Below are 13367 nucleotides of genomic sequence, written 5' to 3' on the forward strand. Positions count from 1 at the left end.
TCATGGGAAATCACAGCCTATCACAAAGTCTACCATAGAGAGTTTTTATGGTTAACTATGTGATGACTCCCCTGATGTGGCCTTTCTATTCTTTTTGGTGGAAGACATTTCACTTCCAAAATACAAAGTAGTGTGAATGTCCTTCCAATGTACAACACCATAATTATCACAAAACCCAAAACCTTGCTTTAATTGATTTTAGGCAGGGGTACCACTGGAAGGATGCCAGTCCATTATTACCTATAATTTTCATTCCTTAAGATCAATAATCCTCTTTTTAATCTTAGCCATCAGACATAAGAACTCTAAATTCAATTCCAGCATCTCTCAAGACATCAGATTATCATATATAACTATAATCTCTTTTATTCACTCAAAACAAACTGTAGTCAGTATGTAGTCAGTCAAAAAAACTGATTTTCTTTTCAGAAAAATCAAAATATAATGGACCTCATTTCATAAAGATGAAGTAACAAAAATTAAAGCTGGATACTTTATTGCATTTTACGGCATAGCTAATTAAAATATTAAGCCCACAAGTTGGCTAGTAGTATAAGAAGCCAAGGATACCTGGAGTGTCTGTGCAAAGAGAAGTTAAAGTCCTGAGCAAATGTGTACCATTGACACAGGAATGGCCAGGATAAAAACCAATGTCTCAAACTCATGGGAACTTTGCAGAGTCTTCCTTTCTTCCTTCCTTGGTTGTGGCTTGGAGAGATAGCAAAGTCTCCTTTGGTCCTAGTGAGAATATTGACCATGTTTGTAAATATATGGAACTATTGACCTGTGTGTGCAAAGCCTAGCAACTGCAGCTTCCTCCTCCTCCATGACTGTGCTATAATACTGCTGAGCTACAGTAATCTCTTCTGAAGACTAGCTGTTCCTCCCCTCTGTGCTGGATGTAATAAACTCACCAGGATTCCTGGTTGTTGGGTAGTTCATGTACTCCATCAGACAATGCAAAGCTACTCAATAGGGTTTTACTACATGTGTGTCATTAAATATTGGGTAAGTTACTTGAATATATTTTTTCAATAATGTCGTTAGATAGCTTGACACATAATTTTCAAGTTAAGCAACAATTGACTACAGCTTATGGATTCATCAGAGGTCACAGATCCAAAAGATGTGTGTAGACTTTCTCACTATGTCCTTCTTCCTGAAGATGATACCAACTTCCCATGACCTCAGACACAGGAATTCTAACCCATTATGTCCTGTAGAAAATACTCAAACCCCATCTAAATCATATCCTAAAACAAAGCTAGTCCTTGGATGAGGATTTGAAAGCCAAATCAGATTAATTTTAAGCTCTGGGTAAAGAATCAAATGGGGATACCACAGAACTGTTAAGGAGTAAGAAACAATGCAGGATGGAGTAAGTGTAGTAGGTGAAAGTGGAGTTCAGAAAAAAAAAAAAAAAAAAAAAACAAAACAAACAAAAAAAAAACATTGGAAGCAAGTTGGGGGATTCCTCTGGTATGAGCCATGAGGTGGCTATATCCATAAATACAAGTCTTAGCTGTAGATGTTAGGGCTTTAAAAATTGGTATGGGGTAGTGCTATCAACAAAGCAATTGAGTTATGAGAAAATTTAACTTGGAGGGGACTTGTTAGAATGCATAGCTATAAGTCTTCTATGACTCCTTGTCTCATCAGAAGGACATTATCCACAAGTGTAATGCATTGAGATGTCCTACAAGGCAGTTTGCTGCATCCCAGACTTCGGCCCTGCCTGTGCACTCCATTGTCTCTCTACAGAGCTCATTGGACCAGTCCCCAGCCCCTCTCTCATTATTCTCCAATGTTGTTCTGGCTCAAATCTTCTACATGCTGTTCTCCAAGTCCTTGAGTATCCAAGGACCCTAAGACAGCAGCTATGTCTACTCCATTCTCATCCTCTTCTCAACTGCAGCTTTATGTTCACTTTTCAACAAACATTTTATGTGTTTTTCCCTGTTTTTGTCTTTTTTATTAACTCCACCAAAGTATATACCTCAGAATATAGGAATTCCATCTCTTTTAATGGTAGATATGCCTTCAGTTTTCAGGGCCCATGTAATGTTCATAGCAGAGAATCAATTTCTTTTGCATGCTGGAAGAGCATTAAACATCAATGAGATGCAATGCAGTCATCTAATTTCTGTTGCTATAATGATATTCCAGAAGATAACTGAGAATAACAGATTCATAAAAGAAAGAGGTTAATTTCTCTCACTGTTCTGAAGGTTGGAGGATATGGCATTTATATCAGTCCATTTTGGAAAGAACCTCATGGGATACAACATCACAATAGCAGGGCCATGTTTGAAAGGAAGTGATCTCACAGTAAGGTAGGAAGCCAGAGACTAGAATGTTAATATTCTGATAACTTTCTCACTATGCCCTGCTTCCTGAAGATGATATAATCTTCCCATGTGTCCCACTAGAAACCAAGAAGTTCTAACCCATTGTGTCCCATAGAAAATACTCAAACCATATCCAAATCATCTCCTAAACCAAAACTAATCCTTGAATAAAAAAATTTGAAAGTCAAATAAGATCTAAAGTTAGAAGCTCTGGGGATACTACAGAACAAACACAGGAAGACAGTGGGGCTGGTAAAGTAGAGAAGAGTGTGGCAAAGGAATTCTATGGGGACCAAAATGAAGCGTTCGCCTTTGAAACCGTACACCATGCATGAATGATGGTGGTAAGAAGTCAGGAAAACCAGTCCCAACACTCAAAAGTGTTGACTTAGCAGGCAATGGTACTGACCATGAAAGGCTGACATTGTGGGTTCAGACCCTGGATCCTATAAAAGTGAAATTAGAGAACACAAATTGTTCTTCAACCTACTTCAACCAAGGAGAGAAATGTGAGCATGTATGCAAACACATGAGTAAGGCAATTTTTAAAATCCTCACAAAGCAGCTTTCTCTAAATCTGACTGTTTTTCTAAAGTCAAATGATTTCCCAGTACAAATCTTTGACTGTTGCTGCCCACTTCTGCTACTTATAAAGAAAATGATCATGCAAAGTCAGAAATCAGATGCTTTGGCTCTGTAAGGATTTTCTTTCTGCCACTTTCTAGTATTTTATGTGTGATGGCATTGCCTTTTTGTTGCCATGAAGCCAATGTGTTCCTTTTCATAGCTGTGTATTTTTCAAAGAAGATATTTGCAAGTCTGGTCCTTGATGCAGTTTTTGTTCTCAACATAATGAAGTCAGTGAGTGAAGCCATACATGACTAGTCATCAGTGCCCTTTGGAAGAGAGACAGGTGGGGTGTTTCACCAAGAGGTTCTAAGTCTTTGAATTTGTCTGGTTTTATGAGCACTTTGGGGAGATTTCCTTAAAATGTTTCAGGACCTAGAAGTCTCTTTATTGGGAAAAACTGTTTATATTTTATAACTCTTTGTCCCTGTGAAGTAGCTATACACAACAAACCTCACCTCTCCAGCTGTCCAAAATGTTTATCACACAAGAAAGGAGTATTCACAATGAAATGAACATGTACTTGAGAAAACGTACATATAAAAACAAGAGTGTTGTGGTTTTTTTACTCTTAAGTGATTTTTAAAGGGATATTTAGCTATTTAGTTTAACTTGTGAAAGAATTGGGCATAATGGTTCAGAGATATAAGCAATGATTTTATTCTAGACTAGCTGCCTGCAAAAATCATGACAAATCTTCCTTAGAGCTTGTGTGTCTAGCAGTTAAACAGGATGACACAAAAGTCTATTTTATTTTTATTCCTTTTATAAAACATCTTCATAAGGTCTTGTTTATAGGTATTTGGATCTAAATGATATTCATACTTATATTAACCTGACACTAATTGAATATATTTCTCATTATCTTTGCTATTTGATTTTCAAGTAGTATACCAATTTATATATTTTAGCAGAAATAAGTTGAAAAATAATCTTTTATAGAGGGAATAACATGGCAAGGTACATTATATGTTTTATCCATTTTGCTCATAAGCTCCTATTTGCCTATTATTTGAAGTTACTAGTGTTGACAAGATGAATGAGAATTTTACCTCATTCGTTGTCATACGTCTTATTTATATATATATTTATTTATTTACTTATTTGATATTTTATTTACATTTCAGATGCCATCCCATTTCCACTCCTTAGAAAACCCCTATCCCATTCTCCCTCTTCCTTTTTGCTTTTATACATTTTTTAAAAAATGTTAATCAATGGCTTTATGAATTTGGTAATGCTCAATAACAAGATGCCCATACAATCAGAAGTGTAACCCAATACCCAACCTAGAAATATCAACTATCTTTAACTGGCAGGGGCACGCAAACATCTGTCTCTTTCTCTCTCTCTCTCTCTCTCTCTCTCTCTCTCTCTCTCTCTCTCTCTCTCTCTCCCTCTCTCACTTATCTCCTAGCTCTTCCTCTCCTCCTCCTCTCCTTACTCCTTCTCTTCCTCTCCTTACTCCTCCCACCTTATTTCCTCCTACATATCACCCTTCCTATTAAAATAAAACCTTTCTCTCAAAATACAATTAAAGCATAACTATGCCAATTTGTGTCAGTAAGGTACAAGATAGACCTAATACCCAGTCCATCATTTTGCTGACTAAGCAGAACGTCTGTCATCTCTCCTAACTAAAAGACTTAGTTCTGAACCTGGCTTTTTTCTTGGCTTTAGAATGAATGTCAGCTGAAAACCATCCTCTCAAATCTTTTCTCTCAAAGTAAATAGCAGTGATTGGTTATGAGACTATAAGTCTTCAATCCCTTCATAAATCCAGAATGACTGAGTTAACTGAAATAATGGGAAGCACAAAGCATAGCTTCTAAAACTTATATAAACCAATTTTTAGAGACTGCTGAACACCTGGACAGTCCAATCATCAGCCTTCTGGCCCAGGATCATCTGACAGACCTAGTGATACAGAAGTATTAAGGGATGATTACTCTGCCTTGGCAGATATAATCAGTCTACTATTCCGCAAGTGTGTCCTTTTTTGGGCAGTAATTTGTAGATGAAAAGAGGCAATTCTTGCCTAGTGGCTGTCTCACCACAACTGGAGTAACTCCAAGGATGCACAATTTCTTCTTAGAATCTAAGACAAAAAGCTGTCAGGAACAGACAGGTCTCTAATCAAAATGAACATTAGTACAGAAATGTTTGTAACGTCAATTGTGTAGACTTCTGATGTTTTGAAAACCAACTATCCATGTAAGGCAATCTGGACTGTTGTCTGTTAACTCCTCTCATCTATTTCTAAATAAAATATAGAAAACACCCTAACAATAAACTCAGAGCCATGAATTTGCTATAGGCTCTTAACTTACAGGCTAACCATCTCAAATAAGTTAAAAAAGTTAAAGAAGGAGTGAGTCTAAGCCTTGTATTCCTAAGTGTGTTATATAGACACAATGCCTATGAGAGTATCAATATTCATCTCACCTTTATATCAATAAGAAGCTCATACCAATGAAAACCTTAAATTTGAAATCAAAGTAAATTTTGTACCATTTAAGAAATTATAACTTCATCTTGATATTAATTATACAGATTTCTACCAATAGGTTATGGCTATGCAATGAGTCCTAGCTAATCCTCCCTGTTCCAACAAAACCACTACTTTTCCCTAGAAAGACAGACCCCAAGCCCAGGGAAGAGGGGCGCTGACTCTTCATTAACTTCTTCAAGCTGATTACAGGCATTGAGATATTAGAAGAGGGGTTGGGGGAAGAGTAAATTGTTAAGCCTCTGACGCTGTGTCTTCACTGCATCCAGCTGAAATTCCAGGACATCAGAGGTTCAAGCAGGTCTGCTTAGCTTGCTTGATGAGTAGATAGACCAAGGCTGTGTATTCTGCAATATACAATTCTCAAAATAGATTTTAGTGTCAAGATAATTTTTGCTTGAATTCCGGAATCTTGTCTTCTGGCAGCCTACCTCTGTCAGGTCTAATCCATATAATTCTGGAAGTTTCTATGAGGGTGTGCTCCCATCATCCTCCCATTCCCACCTCTCTGTTCTCAAATTCCCCAATACTAGAGAATCCAAACTTTCAGGCACTAAGGCCATCCACTTCCACTGATGCCTGGGAAGACCACCCACAACTACCTATACAGGTGGAGCCATGAGTCCCTTTTTTGTGTTCTTGGGCTGAAGATATTAGAATGGCTACTCCAGCTTTTATCTTAGGACCATTTGCTTGAAAAAAATTTTTTCCAGCCTTTTACTCTAAGGTAGAGTCTGTCTTTGTCACTGAGGTGGGTTTCATGTATGCAGCAAAATGCTGGGTCCTGTTTACTTATCCAGTCTGTTAGCCTATGTCTTTTAATTGAGGAATTGAGTCCATTGATGATAAGAGATATTAAGGAACAGTGATTGTTGCTTTCTGTTATTTTTGTTATTAGAGGTGGAATTATCTTTGTGTGGCTATCTTCTTTTGGATTTGTTGGAAGAGGATTACTTTCTTGCTCTTTCTAGGGTATAATTTCCCTCCTTGTATTTGAGCTTTCCCGCTATTATTCTTTGTAATGCTGGGTTTGTGGAAAGATATTGTATAAATTTGGTTTTGTCGTGGAATATCTTGGTTTCTCCATCTATGGTAATTGAGAGTTTTGCTGGGTATAGTAGCCTGGGCTGGAATTTGTGTTCTCTTAGGGTCTTATGACATCTGTCCAGCATCTTCTAGCTTTTATAGTATCTGGTGTGAAGTCTGGTGTAATTCTGATAGGTCTGCCTTTATAAGTTACTTGGCCTTTTTCCCTTACTGTATTTAATATTTTTTCTTTGTTTTATGCACTTGGTGTTTTGATTATTATGCAACGGGAGGTATTTCTTTTCTGGTCGAGTCTATTTGGAGTTCTATAGGCTTCTTGTATGCTTATGGGCATTTCGTTCTTTAGATTAGGGAAGTTTTCTTCTATAATTTTGTTGAAGATATTTATTGGTCCTTTAATTTCATTCTCATCTATATCTATTGTCCTTAGGTTTGGTCTTCTCATTGTGTCCTGGATTTTCTGGATGTTTTATGTTAAGAACTTTTTGCATTTTGTGTTTTCTTTGACAGTTGTGTCAATATTTTCTATGGTATCTTCTGCACCTGAGATTCTCTCTTCTATCTCTTGTATTCTGTTGGTGATGCTTGCGACTATGACTCCTGATTTCTTTCCTAGGATTTTATCTCCAGGGTAGTCTCCCTTTGTGATTTCTTTGTTTCTACTTTCATTTTTATATCCTGGATGGTTCTGTTCAATTCCTTCACCTGTTTGGTTGTGTTTTGTTGTAATTCTTTAAGAGATTTTGTGTTTTCTGTTTAAGGGGTTGTACCTGTTTACCTGTGTTCTCCTCAAATTATTTGAGGGTGTTGTTATTTATGTCCTTCTTAAAGTCCTCTATCATCATCATTACAAGTGAGTTTAAATCTGAATCTTGCTTTCCTAGTGATACGGGGAATTCAAGACTTTCTTGTGTGGGAGAACTAGCTTCTAATGATGCCAAGTACCCTGGGTTGATGATGCTTATGTTCTTGCACTTGCCTTTTACCATCTGGATCTCCTTAGTGCTACCTGCCCTGTCTCTGCCTGAAGCCTGTCTTTCCTACTATCTTGGTTGTATCAGAACTGTGTGGGGTGGGTGTTACTACTGGGGTTAGAGCTGGGGCCTAAGATCTGCTCAGTGCTCGGGCACAGACAGGAAGGTATCAGTGCTCCAGGCCAGGAGTGACTTCCTGGGTCCTAGTGGGTCCCAGTTACTCCCTGTTTGGGATGGGTGTTGCTGTCTCCTTACCTAAGAAACTGCCTGGGTTAGAGTTCCTGGGAGGCCTGCTTCCTCTGGATTCTGTGAGATTGGGGGCAGGGCTGCCACTGGGGATCTGCTCAATGTTCAGGCCCAGACCAGAAGCCGTTGTCATCCTTCCATGTTCCCTTTCTTTCTGTTTCTCTGATGATGATCCTAGACCCACAGGGGCATGGGTCTAGCAGGAATATCATTAAGAGTGATTTCCTTGCCATGTTTATATATAAGACCAATAGTATTTGCCTTTCTCTTAGGCTCATGGCTTATCCATGGTTCTTGGCTACACAAGCAGTGTCAGGTATGGACTCCTTCTCATGAAGTGAGCTTTATATCCATTCAGTATGTTGTTGCTTACTCTCATGTTTATACTGTGATTGCACCAGCCTATCAGTGAGGATCATCTCCACTATAAATTACAAATTACATTCCAAGTGGCTAATCCATTCTGACAAGCAAAATAGTCTCCTTCATTGTAAATAAATTTTCTTTAAGATGCTTATTTTGCCTGGAAAGTTCTAACAAGATTATATGAATCCATTATTTAAGAATTCACATACAGTTATTTTAAGTATGGATGTTTTCCATATCTAAATTCCCCAAGAGTTTGTTATTGTCATCTTGCTTTCCTACTTATTTCTTGTTTTATTTCCTTGTAAATTTAGTAATGTTTATATGCTAAAACATTTTTTTTTATTTATATGTGTGCCTATGAGAGTTTATGTGTCTAGGTGCCCACAGAAGCCAGAGAGTTCTGGATTCCATGGCACTGGAGTTACAGGAAACTGTGAGCTATTTGACCAGAGTGCTGAAATCCAAACTCTAGACCTTTGTAAGAGCAGTATTTGTTCTTCAAAGCTGAGCCAATTTTAAGGTTTTTGGCATACCTTTCAAACTACTAACTTCACGTTGTATTATTCTGATAGCAATGTAAATTCTTGATCTAGAGTGTTTTTCTTTTTTTCAATGGTTTTACCATGTACTGACTGAGCTTTAATTTTACATGCTTCCTGTCCATGTATGTGCTCCAGACTGAGTTTGCAGATATCCCAATACTCGTCTCCATTTCCTCAAGGAAATGCCAGAGTCGACATTGCTACATCATGGTTGCTGTACAGTCTCCCTGCCTTCCTTCTTATCTTCTTCTTCTGCTCCCCTTTTAATTCTTTTTAATTCTTCTTTGTTCTATTTCTGGCCTTAAAGATTCTCTATTAAGTCATACCTAACAACTTCTGCAAAAGTGAATATTCCTATTCACCTAAAGACTTGGAGAGGCCAGTGAAAGCAACACTATTCATAATGGACAAAAGCTGAAATGTTTCAATGTTCTTTAATAGTAGTCTAGGCTCCTTCCACCCCTGGCCCGGATACCAGTGGCTGGAGCAGTCTCCCAGCCTATCTGCTCCCCTCTGGAAACTGAGTCCAGAGGCACCCTAGGGAGGTCACGGACTGCAGAGCTGCAGAGGTGCCCAAGAGAGGTCAAGGACAGCAGAGCTGCATGCATCCTAGAGAGGACACAGCCCACAGAGCTGCAGATCAGGGGACACCATATCCTGAACCATCATAGAGGAGCAACTACATTCAGAGCAGCAAACACCTAGCTGGTCTACTACCGTGGAGACACCATATCCTGAAATATCCTAGAGGAGCCACTGTACCCAGAGCAGCTGAAGCTCAGGATCATAGAGTCATCTGGACCCTGAGGAGCTCTGACACAACCAAGATAACTGGAAAGGCAGACTCCAGTCAGAACCAGTGAGTGCAAGTGGCACTACAGCTAACCAAATGGCGAAAGGCAAACATAAGAATGTAAACAACAGAAACCAAAGTTACTTGGCATCAACCAGAACCCAGTTCTCCCACCATAGCAAGTCCTGAACAACCACATCACACCAGAAAAGCAGGACTCAGAATTAAAATCACTTCTCATGATGATGATGGAGGACTTTAAAAAGGACATAAACAACACTCTGAAAAAATTTGAGAACACAGGTAAACAGGTAGAAGCCCTTAAAGAAATGCAAGAAAACACAACCAAACAGGTGAAGGAATTACATAAAACCATCCAAGATCTAAAAATTGAAGTAGAAACAATAAAGAAATCTCAAAGGGAGACTACCCTGGAGATAGAAAACCTAGGAAAAAGATCAGGAGTCTTAGACACAAGCATCACCAACAGAATACAAGAGATAGAAGAAAGAATTTCATGCACAGAAGATGGAAAGCATAGGCACAACAGTCAAAAAAAATGTGAAATGTAAAATGCTCCTAACACAAAACATCCAGGAAATCCAGGACACAATGAGAAGACCAAACCTAAGGATAATAGATATAGATGAAGGTGGAGACTCCCAACTTAAAGGGCCAGTAAATATCTTCAACAAAATTATAGAGGAAAACTTCCCTAACCTAAAGAAAGAGATGTCCTTAAATATACAAGAAGCCTATAAAACCCTAAATAGACTAGACCAAAAAAGAAACACTTCCTGTCACATAATAATCAAAACATCAAATATACAAAACAAAGAGAAGATGCTAAAAGCAGTAAGGGAAAAAAGCAAAGTAACATATAAAGCAGACCTAAAGAATTACACCAGATTTCTCACCAGAGACTATAAAAGCCAGAAGATCCTGGACTGATATCATACAGGCCCGAAGAGAACACAAATGCCAGCCCAGACTACTATACCCAGCAAAACTCTCAATCAATATTGATTGAGAAAACAAAATATTCCATGACAAATCCAAATTTACACAATATCTTACCACAAATCCAGCACTTCAAAGGATAATTGGTGGAAAACTCCAACTCAAGGAGGGAAACTACAACCTAGTAAAAGCAAGAAAGTAATCCTACAACAACCCTAAAAGAAGGTAGCTATACAAACATAACTCCACTGCCAATAACAAAAATAACAGGAAACAACATTCATTTTTCCTTAATATCTCTTAATATCAATGGACTCAATTTTCCAATAAAAAGACAGACTATTAGAATGGATACATAAACAGGACCCAACATTTTGCTGCATACAGGAAACGTACCTTTGTGAAAAAGACAAACACTACCTCAGAGTAAAAGGTTGGAAAACAATCTTCCAAGCAAATGGCCCCAAGAAACAAGCTGGAGTAGCGATTCTAATATCAAATAAAATCATTTTTCAACCAAAAGTAATCAAAAAAGATAAAGAAGGACACTTCATATTCATCAAAGGAAAAATGTACCAAGAGGAACTTGCAGTTCTGAACATCTATGCTTCAAATGCAAGGGTAACCACATACATAAAAGAAACTTTACTAAAGCTTAAAGCATACATTGCACCTCACACAATAATAGTGGGAGATTTCAATACCCCATTCTCAGCTATTGATAGATCTTGGAAACAGAAACAAAACCAAGACACAATGAAACTAACAGAAGTTATGAACCAATTGGACTTAACTGACATCTATAGAACATTTCATCCTAAAACAAAAGAATATACCTTTTTCTCAGCACCTCATGGTACCTTCTCCAAAATAGACCATATAATTGCTCACAAAACAGGCCTCAACAGATGCAAAAAGATTGAAATAATCCCTTGTACCCTATCAGACCACCATGGACTAAGACTCATCTTTGACATGGACAAAAACAATGGAAAGCCCACATACACATGGAAACTGAACAATGCTCTACTCAGTGATAACTTGGTCAAGGAAGAAATAAAGAAAGAGATGAAAGACTTTTTAGATTTAAATGAAAATGAGGACACATCATATCAAAATTTGTGAGACTCCATGAAAGCAGTACTAAGAGGAAAAATCATAGCTCTAAGTGCCCACAAAAAGAAAATGGAAAGAGCATACATTTATAACTTGACAGCACACCTGAAAGCATTAGAATAAAAAGAAGCTAATATACCCAAGAGGAGTAGAAGACAGGAAATAATCAAACTCAGGGATGAAATCAACAAAGTTGAAACAGAAAGAACTATACAAAATATCAACAAAACCAGGAGCTGGTTCTTTGAGAAAATCAACAAGATAGACAAACCATTAGCCATACTAACCAAAGGATGCAGAGACAGTACTCAAATTAATAAAATCAGAACTGAAAAGGGAGAGATAACAACAGAAACAGAGGAAATTAAAAAAATGTCAGATCCTACTACAAAGGCCTATACTCAACAAAACTGGAAAATCTGGATGAAATGGACAATTTTCTAGATAGATACCAGGTACCAAAGTTAAACAAGGAGCAGATAAACCATCTAAACAGTCACATAACCCCTAAAGAAATAGAAGCAGTCATTAAAAATCTCCCCACCAAAAAAAGTCCAGGGCCAGATGGTTTTAGCACAGAATTCTATCAGACCTTCCAGGAAGACCTAATACCAATTCTCTTCAAACTATTCCACAGAATAGAAACAGAAGGAACAATACACAATTCGTTCTATGAAGCTACAATTACACTCATACCTAAGCCTCACAAAGACCCAACAAAGAAAGAGAACTACAGACCAATCTTTCTTATGAATATTGATGCAAAATACTCAATAAAATTCTCGCAAACTGAATCCAAGAACACATCAAAGCAATCATCCATCATGATCAAGTAGGCTTTATCCCAGGAATGCAGGGATTGTTCAAGATTTGGAAATCCATCAATGTAATCCACTACATAAATACACTCAAAGAAAAAAACCACATGATCATCTCACTAGTTGCTGAGAAAGCATTTGACAAAATTCAACATCCCTTCATGTTAAAGGTCTTGGAAAGATTAGGAATCCAAAGACCATACCTAAACATAGTAAAAGCAATATACAGCAAGCCAGTAGCCAACATCAAACTAAATGGAGAGAAACTTGAAGCAATCCCACTAAGATCAGGGACTAGACAAGGCTGCCCACTCTTACCCTACCTATTCAATATAGTACTGGAAGTCCTAGCTAGAGTGATTAGACAAGAAAAGGAAGTCAAAGGGATACAAATAGGAAAGGAAGAAGTCAAAATTTCACTATTTGCAGATGATATGATAGTATACTTATGTGACCCTAAAACTTCTACCAGAGAACTCCTAAACCTGATAAACAACTTCAGTAAAGTGGCTGGATATAAAATCAACTCAAACAAATCAGTAACATTCCTATACTCAAAAGATAAACAGGTTGAGAACGAAATTAGGGAAATGACACCCTTCACAATAGTTACAAATAATATAAAATAATTTGTAGTGAATCTAACCAAGCAAGTGAAAGATCTGTATGACAAGAACTTCAAGTCTCTGAAGAAAGAAATAGAAGAAGATCTCAGAAGATGGAAAGATCTCCCATGCTCCTGGATTGGCAGGATTAATTTAGTAAAAATGACCATCTTGCCAAAAGCAATCTATATATTCAATGCAATTCCCATCAAAATTCCAAATCAATTCTTCATGGAGATAGAAAGAACAATTTGCAAATTTATTTGGAACAACAAAAAACCCAGGATAGCAAGAACTATTCTCAACAACAAAAGAACTTCTGGGGGAATTACCATCCCTGACCTCAAACTATACTACAGGGCAATAGTAATAAAAACTGCATGATATTGGTACAGAGACAGGCAGGAAGATCA

This window comes from Arvicanthis niloticus, chromosome 17 (assembly GCF_011762505.2).
Source record: "Arvicanthis niloticus isolate mArvNil1 chromosome 17, mArvNil1.pat.X, whole genome shotgun sequence".
NCBI classification, from domain to species: Eukaryota; Metazoa; Chordata; class Mammalia; order Rodentia; family Muridae; genus Arvicanthis; species Arvicanthis niloticus.